The sequence below is a fragment of the Schistocerca gregaria genome, chromosome 4 (assembly GCF_023897955.1).
Source record: "Schistocerca gregaria isolate iqSchGreg1 chromosome 4, iqSchGreg1.2, whole genome shotgun sequence".
NCBI lineage: Eukaryota > Metazoa > Arthropoda > Insecta > Orthoptera > Acrididae > Schistocerca > Schistocerca gregaria.
In genome coordinates, this window is record NC_064923.1 from 649,200,530 (window position 1) to 649,212,071 (window position 11,542).

Here is an 11,542-nt window from a genome sequence, read left to right on the forward strand (position 1 = left end):
TTCTCTCATCGTCAAACAACACCAACATGACACCACACTACACACGCATGCAGTATATATAGTCACGTAAACTAATCAGATACATACAAACACAGCTCGCATCCGGTGCGAGGAAAGGGGTCACTGGGTGTGGGGCAATAAGACTCATTCTGATTAGGCGCCTGAATCTACCTGCCGGTGTTACCAGACAGATAATGCAATACGACTCTTTTTTTACCAAGTCAGCGTCAAGCGCCTTGGACGCCAACGCATTATTCTAATCACATGCGTCGCCGCCTACTGTTGCGAATTACTATAGTGGACACACGTGCCACAGTGCAGCAAAATTAACCTCCAATTTAGTGCTGAACAATAACGGTCGGTGACAAGTTTCCCTGGTCTAAAGAGTTGCCGCACATGTTGGTACATGCCAAAGGCAGATAATGCCCCCGAACTGTGGCACAGTGGCCTAAAGACCGCTCCACCGTTTTTGTGTGCACCCTCAAGCTCATCTGACTTCTATTAAGAACATCTCAGACGCCCTCAAGTGAGATGCACGCAACTTGAACTCAACTCCGACCAAACTGCAGGAATCAATGGCTGCAGCTGTGAGTTCGTGGATCGTGATGGCATCCCAACGCTTCCTTTTTTTCGTTAAATCCACAAGACAAGCAGCCGCTTTCGTCCTCAAGACGAAAAAGGGTCTGTACGTTACTAATTTAATTGCTCTTAACTGGATGCCATAAGTGAATATCATACAATAACATTTCCTCAAAGAATGAATCCGGACATATGAATCTTCCATGACCATAGACGTTTGACAGAAAAATAATAAACTGTAGGGCAAATAAACTACGGATCTTTGGAGGAACAGGTTGCTGATTCCGAACGAGCTTATCTGTGACCCACGACATGGCAGAATAAGACAGATAGTGAGTGCATCCTTGCCGCAAAATCAAATGAGTCAGGAGCGGATCCAGGGTTTGGTTCTGGTGGGTCTCTCTCCCTCTGTCTCTCTCTCCCTGTCTGTCTCTCTCTCAACCCCCTCTCCCTCATGAGTATAACTTACCTCCACGCTCAGTTTTAGCAGCAACAGTTGGTAACGATTCTGATAATGAAACTTCCTGGCAGATTAAAACTGTGTGCCCGACCGAGACTCGAACTCGGGACCTTTGCCTTTCGCGGGCAAGTGCTCTACCAACTGAGCTACCGAAGCACGACTCACGTCCGGTACTCACAGCTTTACTTCTGCCAGTATCCGTCTCCTACCTTCCAAACTTTACAGAAGCTCTTCTGCGAACCATGCAGAACTAGCACTCCTGAAAGAAAGGATATTGCGGAGACATGGCTTAGCCACAGCCTGGGGGATGTTTCCAGAATGAGATTTTCACTCTGCAGCGGAGTGTGCGCTGATATGAAACTTCCTGGCAGATTAAAACTGTGTGCCCGACCGAGACTCGAACTCGGGATACTGGCAGAAGTAAAGCTGTGAGTACCGGACGTGAGTCGTGCTTCGTTAGCTCAGTTGGTAGAGCACTTGCCCGCGAAAGGCAAAGGTCCCGAGTTCGAGTCTCGGTCGGGCACACAGTTTTAATCTGCCAGGAAGTTTCATATCAGCGCACACTCCGCTGCAGAGTGAAAATCTCATTCTGCATTCTGATAATGATAACAATTAAATACTGTGACTATGTATTACATGGTTTCACATAACAATCATTTATTTACCTCAGTACTTACATCACTTCATCATAAGGTTCAATAAATTATAATTGAAAACAAAACTTGTAGCATTTGAATGGCTTTTCCGAACATTTGAGAAGTAAATAAGCCTTGCAATTGATTTTAGAATGTTAAAAGCAACAAGCTCTCAAATTTTGACGCTGTAGTAGATTACAGGATGCAAAATTGAGGTTTGCCCTCAGGATTATCTGCATTCTACCTGTGAATCCACGAATCACGTAGTATTTGTTATTGCTGTAAATACGACCAGCGTCTGATGAACTGAACGCTGGTAAGAAAGCAGTCACAAATTTTCAGTCTCAGTGACGTATAGACATTTAAGGTCTTTCCTTCCCTTTACATTCCCTGCAGGGTGGCTAATATTTTACATTCCACATGATGTGGTTCAAAAAATTTCATACGAAATAAAACTTCAAAGTGGATTTGGACACTGGGATACGTATCACCAATTAATCACTAAATAAAACAGAATGCTTGAGGAGTACCACCGAAATTTTCGGTGGTAATGATCTGGAAATCTGCAATACTGTCGGCGTTGAGAATAGATTATAGCAACACGATAAAACATGAGAGCTTTCGGATGGGTACGACCCTGGAATTATTGTTTCTAACAGAACAGGTTAAGGGGGGGGGGGGGGGGGGTGGCCTTTTACAAGCAAACTTGGGGAAAAATATATGCAGTTCCTGTAACTTCACTTCAGTCGAGACATTTGAGAGCGAATGCTGGTCGAAACTGTTTCACGAGATTAAATACCAAATAATAACTGTGTACTGCATGGTGGATATTTACAATGAGTACTTGATTGTCTCGTTGGTAGGCAATTGAAACTCGTGACTGCATTTTGTTAAATTTTGCAGGAGAAGTAGAAGCATTTTCTTAAAAAATAATGTAAAGTGATACAGAAAATTGTTGCATGTGTATCTGTACAGTGGAAGGGTATTTATTAACAAATTAGAGAAATCCATGCACTTTCAAGTCTCTCGTTGATTAAGGAGTTACAGGTTACTGGAATTACGAGATTTCCGCAGAAATTGCCTACCATCACTACATAGTTCAGAAAGCAACTGGAAAGCAATGATAATGGCTTAGTATTTTTCTTTTTGTGGATATGATCTTATTGTCTACTGAATACTCTAAATAAAATCATTCGTGCACTACATTTTGGCCGTAATGTATCTGACAGTCTATATTATTCCTTTCTTTTGAGAAGATTAGCAATCTCAGCGCCTAAACTGTTTGCACGAGTACGGTTTATTCAACGGCTACAGTCATGGCAGAGTAATAACGCGACCGTATCCAAGAGCCAATACCGGAAATAGGGATTACGTTTTTCTGCTTTCTGGAGTGAAGTGGTCAAGTCACTATTGGAAATGTACGAATAGTAAGCAGAGGCCACTGCCGTTGCTGCATATTCTACCGTACAGAATAAGATAAAGCAAAACTGTAACGCAGCGGCAGCCATGAATCAACAATGTGAAGAAAACACACACACACACACACACACACACACACACACACACACACACACACACACACACACACGCACGCTCGAGCGCGCGCTCACACACACAGACCGAAAACGCAAAACTGTCTGTTACAAAGACAGCCGGCTGGTGTGGCCGTGCGGTTCTAGGCGCTTCAGTCTGGAGCCGCGTGACCGCTACGGTCGCAGGTTCGAATCCTGCCTCAAGCATGGATGTGTGTGATGTCCTTAGGTTAGTTAGGTTTAAGTAGTTCTAAGTTCTAGGGGACTTATGACCACAGCAGTTGAGTCCCATAGTGCTCAGAGCCATTCCGATTGTTAGGAAATAAATTAACCACTGCTTGGGGTATAATTATCCGCACGAGATATGAATGTATAGCGCCCTGTATTGCAACGTGTACGAATTCATGAAAGTTGATACAATGAAATTTGTAATGACACTTTAGTTTCTTGTGTAGCTTTGTAATGCGCCGCTAATCATATTTGTTCCCAGCTTCTGTTCAATCGGGTGGACCTTGGAAAATAATTTGAATTCAAAAAGGCCAGATGTGTAATACAGGGTTCTTACAATGATCCTTCATGTTAGGGAACAGCTCCCGAAGAAATAAGAGATAATACGTGGAGCACACTCAGCACAGTTAATTAGATCCTGAACATCGGTTTTGTTAAGGAAAATTACGTGAAATTCTGCAAACAGCTAACCGGCTGACAGTAACAACAGGTATTGGATACATGGATGACTGAGCGTATCCGAAACCATGTATGTTAGAATGAATAAATCCAAGAAATTCTAGAAGATCTAAGAGTACACAATCAAAAATAACTTATTTAATCCAGTTCCGTGCTGACAGTACACAGATACACCCCCAGTAACAGAAGGATATCGAGGTGAACCTGCACCTCAGGCACTCCTCCTCCCCCACACACATTCACATAGAAAAACTACCTTTCTGCAATTTTTTATGTATAGATTTAGCAAATTTTATGATCTTGTAAGCAGTTTCAATAAAAAGGAAGACTATTTGTAGAATATCACTTAAATAAAAACGTATGGTTTATTAGCAATATTACTTAAATGATCTTAAATTACTGAAAATATTATACACAGCAAATTAGGTGTATAAGTGTCATACATAAATTACAAAATGTATAAACTTTAAAAAGCTGAAAGGAAAATCTGTATCTTTTCTTAGTGGCAGTTGCAATACATTAGTTACAGTATATGTAATTACGATCAGGTGTTATTTGAGCTTCATAAATTATTAATAGTGTATAAATTATTTAACAGATATATACGCAAAATACCTATAACTGAGAATTGGGAAAAAATTGTTTCAGGGAATTGTATTATTATGGTATTACATAATTATTATAATTTAGCTTTGAATTTCTGTGATTTAGCGAAGCATACTCAAAGATTATGTCACTGAAGCCAAGTTTATCTATGATATATCGCATTTCATCGAGAAGATAACTCTCCTTTCATCCATAGTCGACCTATCCAATTTTATCTTTTCTCTTTGCTGAATCTACGTTCACAAGATGCATTTCCATAAATATCCTCAAAACTATTTCGATGTTTGAATTGCCGGCAGCGGTGGTCTCGCGGTTCTAGACGCGCAGTCCGGAACCGTGCGACTGCTGCGGTCGCAGGTTCGAATCCTGCCTCGGACATGGATGTGTGTGATGTCCTTAGGTTAGTTAGGTTTACGTAGTTCTAAGTTCTAGGGGGCTGACGACCACAGCAGTTGAGTCTCATAGTGCTCAGAGCCATTTGAACAATACCGTAGCGAAGTAACAGCTAGAACTCCATTGTTGCACATGGCGAGCAATATGAACGCACCGCGCGCTTACCACATAAACATGTTAGCGATAGACGTCTGTTGGATAGTACTCATTTCTTTATCTCTGTTGTGCCACTTGGTCGAAATGACACTCTGGAAATGACAACACCTTGCCTGAACAGTCGCAGGCCGCGGGAAAGCATTATACTCGTAAGCAGAAGATAGGAACAAGACGGGCAGGATAAGCCCGTTATCTCTCCTGTTCCATTATTAAACCGTCAGTTCTCCTTGTTTTTTTTTCAGTAATTTCACCCTCCCCCACCCCAAACGGCGAGGGCCTATCTCACTATCCTCTTATGAGGCCATGCCTAGCACCTATACAAACCTACAAAACAAGTCCAAATTATGTGGACTTCAAAATATCTAGAGTCACGTGATGTTGAAACCACCGCTATCTTTGCTGGATAGAGGTTCCGCATTTTCATGCAAAAACAGTTTTTTTCTTTTGCTACCCGAACATGTTCCGGCACTTCTGTGCCATCACCAGTGGTTTTTGTTTATTGAAAACTGTAAAAAATGGATGTATTTTAGGTTGTGACTGATCTAACAAAGTGACGCCTAAAGATAGGTTTTGTTCATTTTTGTTCTTACTGTGATTTTACGTTATATGGTTTTGCAGGACCATCTGTATGGTGTCCTGCACTGACAGCTTGTCATCAGCAAATCAAATGATGTAAATGTGAATTTTATCGGCGAGTTAAGACATTCCTTGATTTTTAAAATCGTGATTTTGGTGGGACAAAGCGTTTTGCGTATACACTTGTTATTACTCACGTTTCGTTTTGACTGATCCTTCTTATTTTGCGTTCTGAAGGGATTTGCAGAACTTTGTGTAATTTCAGTTTTACAAGCGCTTCTTCACTTCGCAAAACGCGGCGAACACTATGTTGTGTTCCTAACCCCATCAACGTTCATTTGTTCCCGAGAGAGTTTGGCGCCGAATTTGATTTTTGTTTACTTGTACCTCTCTCTTCCCCCCCTCCCCCCCCCCCCCTCTCTCTCTCTCTCTCTGTATGTGTGTGTCTGTGTAACCTCCTTTAGGAGTTCGTGTTGCCTTTTCTGTAAATTCCTTTAATGCGTTACTGCTTTACAGAGTGAAGTGTTTTCTTTCAAACTTGTTTGCCTTCTGCTATTGTCTCCTGTACGTGGACGTTCAATTGTTACTTCGTGGTATAGCGTGTGGCTAGATTTTAGTGTTTTTAAACCTGTAGCTGTTATAGGTGGGTGATGATTATTGGCTATTAGGTGGTAAGGAAATGTGCTATGGGTGCTGTTACTTTTTAGGTCTCTGGGATGTTCTGAGTATCTCGTTTTAAAGTTCCTGCATGTTTTTCCTCTGTGTACTCGCTGACAAGTGTTGCATGTGAGTTCATATATTCCTGAGCTGTAGAATTTATCTATGGGTGTCTCCTGTGTTCTCAGTCTTTTTTTTTTTTGTGTTGTGTTGTCTGTCCTGTATGCTACTTGAAGACCTCGTTTCTTGAACATGTTTCCTATTCTGTGGCCATTTTTTTAAAATTGTAAGTGCGTATGTGCCATTTTACTTTGTTTGTGCGTGTTGTTGCTCTGTTGTATATTGCACTGTTCTGTGATGTGTAAGGTGTTGTGTGTATGTTGAGCGTCCGTTCCTTCTCTGTTTACAAATTTGTCGGTATCATTTCTCTATGAAGAGAGTGAGACAGGATTGTAGCCTATCCCCGATGTTATTCAATCTGTATATTGAGCAAGCAGTAAAGGAAACAAAAGAAAAATTTGGAGAAGTAATTAAAGTCCAGGAGAAGAAATAAAAATTTTGAGATCTGCCGATGACATTGCAATTTTGACAGAGACAGCAAAGGACTTGGAAGAGCCGTTGAACGGAATGGACAGCATCTTGAAAGGAGGATATAAGATGAACATCAACAGAAGCAAAAGGAATATAATGGGATGCAGTCGAATTAAATCAGGAGGGAACTAAATTAGGAAATGAAAGACTTTGCTATTTTGGAAGCAAAATAACTGATGATGTTTGAAGTAGGGAGAATATAAAATGCAGACTGGCTATGGCAAGGAAAGCGTTTCTGAAGGAGAGAACTTTTGTTAACGTCGAGTATATATTTAAGTGTCAGGAAGTCGTTTCTGAAAGTATTTGTGTGGAGCGTATCCATGTATGGAAGTGAAACATGGGCGATAAATAGTTTAGACAAGAAGAGAATAGAAGCTTTTGAAAAGTGGTGCTACAGAAAAATGCTGGAATGCTGACGATTACATGGGTATATCACGTAACTAATGTGGAGATACTGAACGGAATTGTGTAGAAGAGTAATTCGTGGTACAGCCTGACCAAAAGAATCGATCGATTGGTAGGACACATTCTGAAACATCAAGGGATCACCAGTTTAAAAATGACGAGAAATGAAATTTTGGGTGTTGTAAAGTGTACGTATCATTGCGAGAATCCTGCAGTGTTGGCGCTGGCAAAAATTCTCACTTGTGGGCCGACTATCTCGTCACTTTCTTCCACGGATTGTAACACAATATGAGTATACGTGATACAGTTACAGGTGGGCAACTGGGCACGCCCATTAAGTAACGCGGGTGAATACACGTTTCTTGATTAAAACAATCGTTTATTCCGCACTATCTCTTGTGTACTACTGACGATTGAAACTTGGGCAAAGTACTTAAACTTGTGCAGTTGCTATGCAATAATAAAATAATGCTCAAGTTCCGTTAACATTTGAAGTAATATCTTCCGATAAATTAAAAGATTTTCAAAGTTGCGCGACTAACTCGACGCTCAACCATTGAGGTACACCCCCTCTTCCGCTCCGGCCCCCCTCCTACCCTCCTCCAGTGATTCCCGGACATACAATGCCCCACATATTGTGCTTATATAGCTGAGCAAGGGTTTCCTCTCAGCCTGGAAAGAAAGTCCTTTCCAGCCGCCAACTGCATTCCAAGCATTCACCTAATGCAACATTTTTTGAACAGTGTACCGCTGAGTTCCGAGTTCAGTGGAAAGCACTCATGGGTTCTACGAAACTTGCGTGCCTTTTTGCATAACATTCAAGAAGGTAACTTAAAAATGCAATAAAGTTATAGTCTCTACGAAAGCCGGCCGGTGTGGCAGAGCGGTTCTAGGCGCTTCAGTCTGGAACCGCGTGACCGCTACGGTCGCAGGTTCGAATCCTGTCTCGGGCATGGATGTGTGTGATGTCCTTAGGTTGGTTAGGTTTAAGTAGTTCTAAGTTGGGACTGATGACCTCAGATGTTAAGTCCCATAGTGCTCAGAGCCATTTGAACCATTTGAATATCTACGAAATTAAAAAGAAATTATGTAATAACTAATCCTTTCTTGCATTTATCAATTTGGATATTCGGTACGACTTTGACGTTGTTAGCGAATAAGTATTATAACAGGCCATACGAGAGCCTTGTAGGAACAAAGCTGCAGAAGTAGCCGATTTTTGCAGCTTCTGTAATAAACACGCATGCCAGTTCTCGTCAAGTATAAAGAGAGATTGATATCAGCCAGAAAAGAGTTCCAGATATTCTTCATAGACTTAAGTATCATCAGTTTCATACTCCTCCACATCAGTGACTACACGGCAGTGGTTTCAACATGGGTTTAAATACTACAGGGCTTGGACAAAATTGCGGAAATACTAAAAACACAACAGTTGTCTCGGAATGGATAAAGACAGATCCTTTATGGTTTTCAAAGGTCTCTTATACCAATCTTCCTGGAAAATAGATAACGATGATGGAGGTGGATAGCGACCACGCATCCTCCTCTCCAAAGGAAACCACAAATGGTATTGAGATCTGGGTCAGTAGTGGGGATGCGACACTACACGCCTGTGTACACAAAACCTGTCCTGGACTATGCAAGCTGTGTGATCAGTCGTCCTGTCGCATTAGGACACAGCGTCACCATTGTGTAACAACCGTGCCACGGCATTGACCTAATCAGCCGAGATGGACACTTAATCCTTGACAGACCTTGGCAAAGAAACCATAAGGCCCACAGGATACCACGACTTTCTTTCGCTTACGCCATAGTCATGCAGCGATCGCAGGGTCGGCGTGGTTTACAACGGATTTGATAGTTTTAGTGTTAGGGATGGCCGCATGACCTTCCTGCCGCCACCCTGTACCCCTCAGGATGGAATCAGTGTACCCCAACTGTCTGCATCTAGTGTAAATCGTGAAATAGAGCGGACGTGTTTCAAATGTCTGCGACGTGTGTATCTGAGGTGGAACGTGGGGACCAGCCCGGTATTCACCTAGCGGGATGTGGAAAACCGCCTAAAAACCACATCCAGGCTGGCTTACTTACCGGTCCTTGTCGTTAATCCGCCGAGCGGATTCAATCCGGGCCCGGCCCGCCTACCCGAGTCCAGAAAGCAGAGCGTTAGCGCGCTCGGCTACCCTGGGGGGTTCCACAGGATACCACGACGTGGCTGCCCAAATCGTCACCGACACCCCCGCCATGTTTCTCTCTTGTGACGTAAACTCAGCCAGAGATGGTAAACAATGGGAAACAAGACTCATTCGAATAAATAACATTCTTCCATTGCTCCATAGTCCATGTTTTATGGCTTTGTCACATCATTCTCTTCTTATGGGCGTTTGCAACACTGATGAGTGATTTTGCGATTCCAGCTCGTTCTGCAATACCCTACTCATGGAGCTTCCTCCGTGTCGTTTTGGTGTTGACAGGGTTCGAGAGGGCGACATTAAGTTCTGCAGTCACTTTTGAAGCTGTCGTTTTCTTATTATTCGTGACAATCCTGTTCAGTGATGGTCTGTCATGATCACTCAGTACATAGTTTCGTCCGCGTCGTAATTTAGCGAATGATGTTTTTTTTGCGCTACCCCTGTATGCGGTGTAAATCTTCGAATCTATGAAACAGCAAACACTTCGGCGACCTTGGTACATAATGTACTCACATTTACAGAAAACAATGTTCTGACCACACCTGACACTTGCAACGTAGTGAGTACATTGTAGAGGCAACGGTCGTGGTCAAACGTAAGACCGCTACCTGCAGGCTTGGCGAGCATCTGCATTTATGTTCAACCACATAAATACTGTTTCCATTTTTATCCAACCCCTGTATATAAATGCGAGACAATAATTTTATGGTGAAAGTATTATTTACTGTGAGGCTACGTTCACATATTAAGTAATGTATATTTTAGAAAGATGCACTAGTCAATGGAAAACCTACAACCAACAAAAGCGAAATGTGTATGTATGGTGTGGCGTAATCGGATAGCACGTTTTCTGCTCTTATTTCGCTGATATTCGTTGAACGTAGAGAAGTACAGAATTTTTTTAAAGTAGTTTGCTCCTGTTATTTGACAATGCGGCCTTGAGAACCTGTCAAGTGATGTGATTCCAACATGACCATCTCCTACCCACAATATCTCAATAGACTGCTAATTTATAAATTTGTGAGTTCGAATTGAGAGGTATCCAGCACGTTCTTAGACTTGTTTCTCAAGGGCAGTGCTCGTCGAACTGCGTGCCGCAAGCGTTCCAAATCAAGTATTCGTGTGGCCCACGGCTCAGCCGTATTTTAAGATATTGGCCATCTAGCAACTAACAGCCAGATCCAAAAAAGTCAGCTAACACTATGAGCTCCTTAGAGAATAGTTTTCCTGTTCAGTAACAAATAAAAATACTTACAAAGACAGTAATATTTTAAGGCGTTTTTAAATTTAACTGACATTTGTGAATTCGGCTGTGATATAATTAAAGTTGGCAGCTTAGCTCAGGAGGGAGGGGCAGATAACTTTGTCGTTGCAGGGTGAGGAGATGTGATCGAGGGAAATTTTTCTTGTTTGTCTTCCAGTGCTGACAACCCATGGGAGAGTGTGCCTCGTGCCGGTCAACTGCTATGGAATTAATTTCAAATGAAAGTAGAGGTTTCTTGAATGCTCGTTGTACAGATGGTCATCTCGAACGGTTACGTATTTGTAACAGGGAATATAAAATTCAATTAAAGCTGTTGCAATGAGCAGAAGAATAATGACACTCAAAATATTTAGTAAACTTTTGTGGTCTTCACTTATATTACATAATGCATTTAAAAATGTGTACAATTCATGTTGCTGATCAACTTACGATCCGAGCAATGCTTCGCAACTGCTAAATATTTTGGGACATGGATACACGTCTTAATGTGGGGTAACCCAGGGAATTAGATCAGGACGCAAATTTATGCTCCTAGTTGTGCCTTCGATTACTTTGAAGGTAAGAAAACCAAAATTATAAAAAATCATATAGAAAATGAATGAAAAAAGCTCCTTTGTTTTTGGTTTTAATTTTTTGTACACAATACAATTGCAATCCTTCAGAACACACAACATTTTTAGTTCTTTGGGTACGTTGTAGTAATGTATATGCAGTTTTCTGAGCTTCCAGTTACTGAAGATACTGACCATACGAAAAACACTAGTAAATTGATTCCAACATATTTGAATGTCTGACCTTGAGCCTTTTTA

At 41.7% G+C, this 11,542-nt stretch overlaps 1 non-coding gene across 1 annotated transcript; it reads right to left on the minus strand.

Annotated features, from left to right (window-relative positions):
- Positions 1 to 1,121: 1,121 nt before the first annotated feature.
- On the minus strand, positions 1,122 to 1,196 carry Trnas-cga (transfer RNA serine (anticodon CGA)). The gene has a single exon. It is a non-coding gene; the product is annotated as a tRNA-Ser (tRNA).
- Positions 1,197 to 11,542: the final 10,346 nt, after the last annotated feature.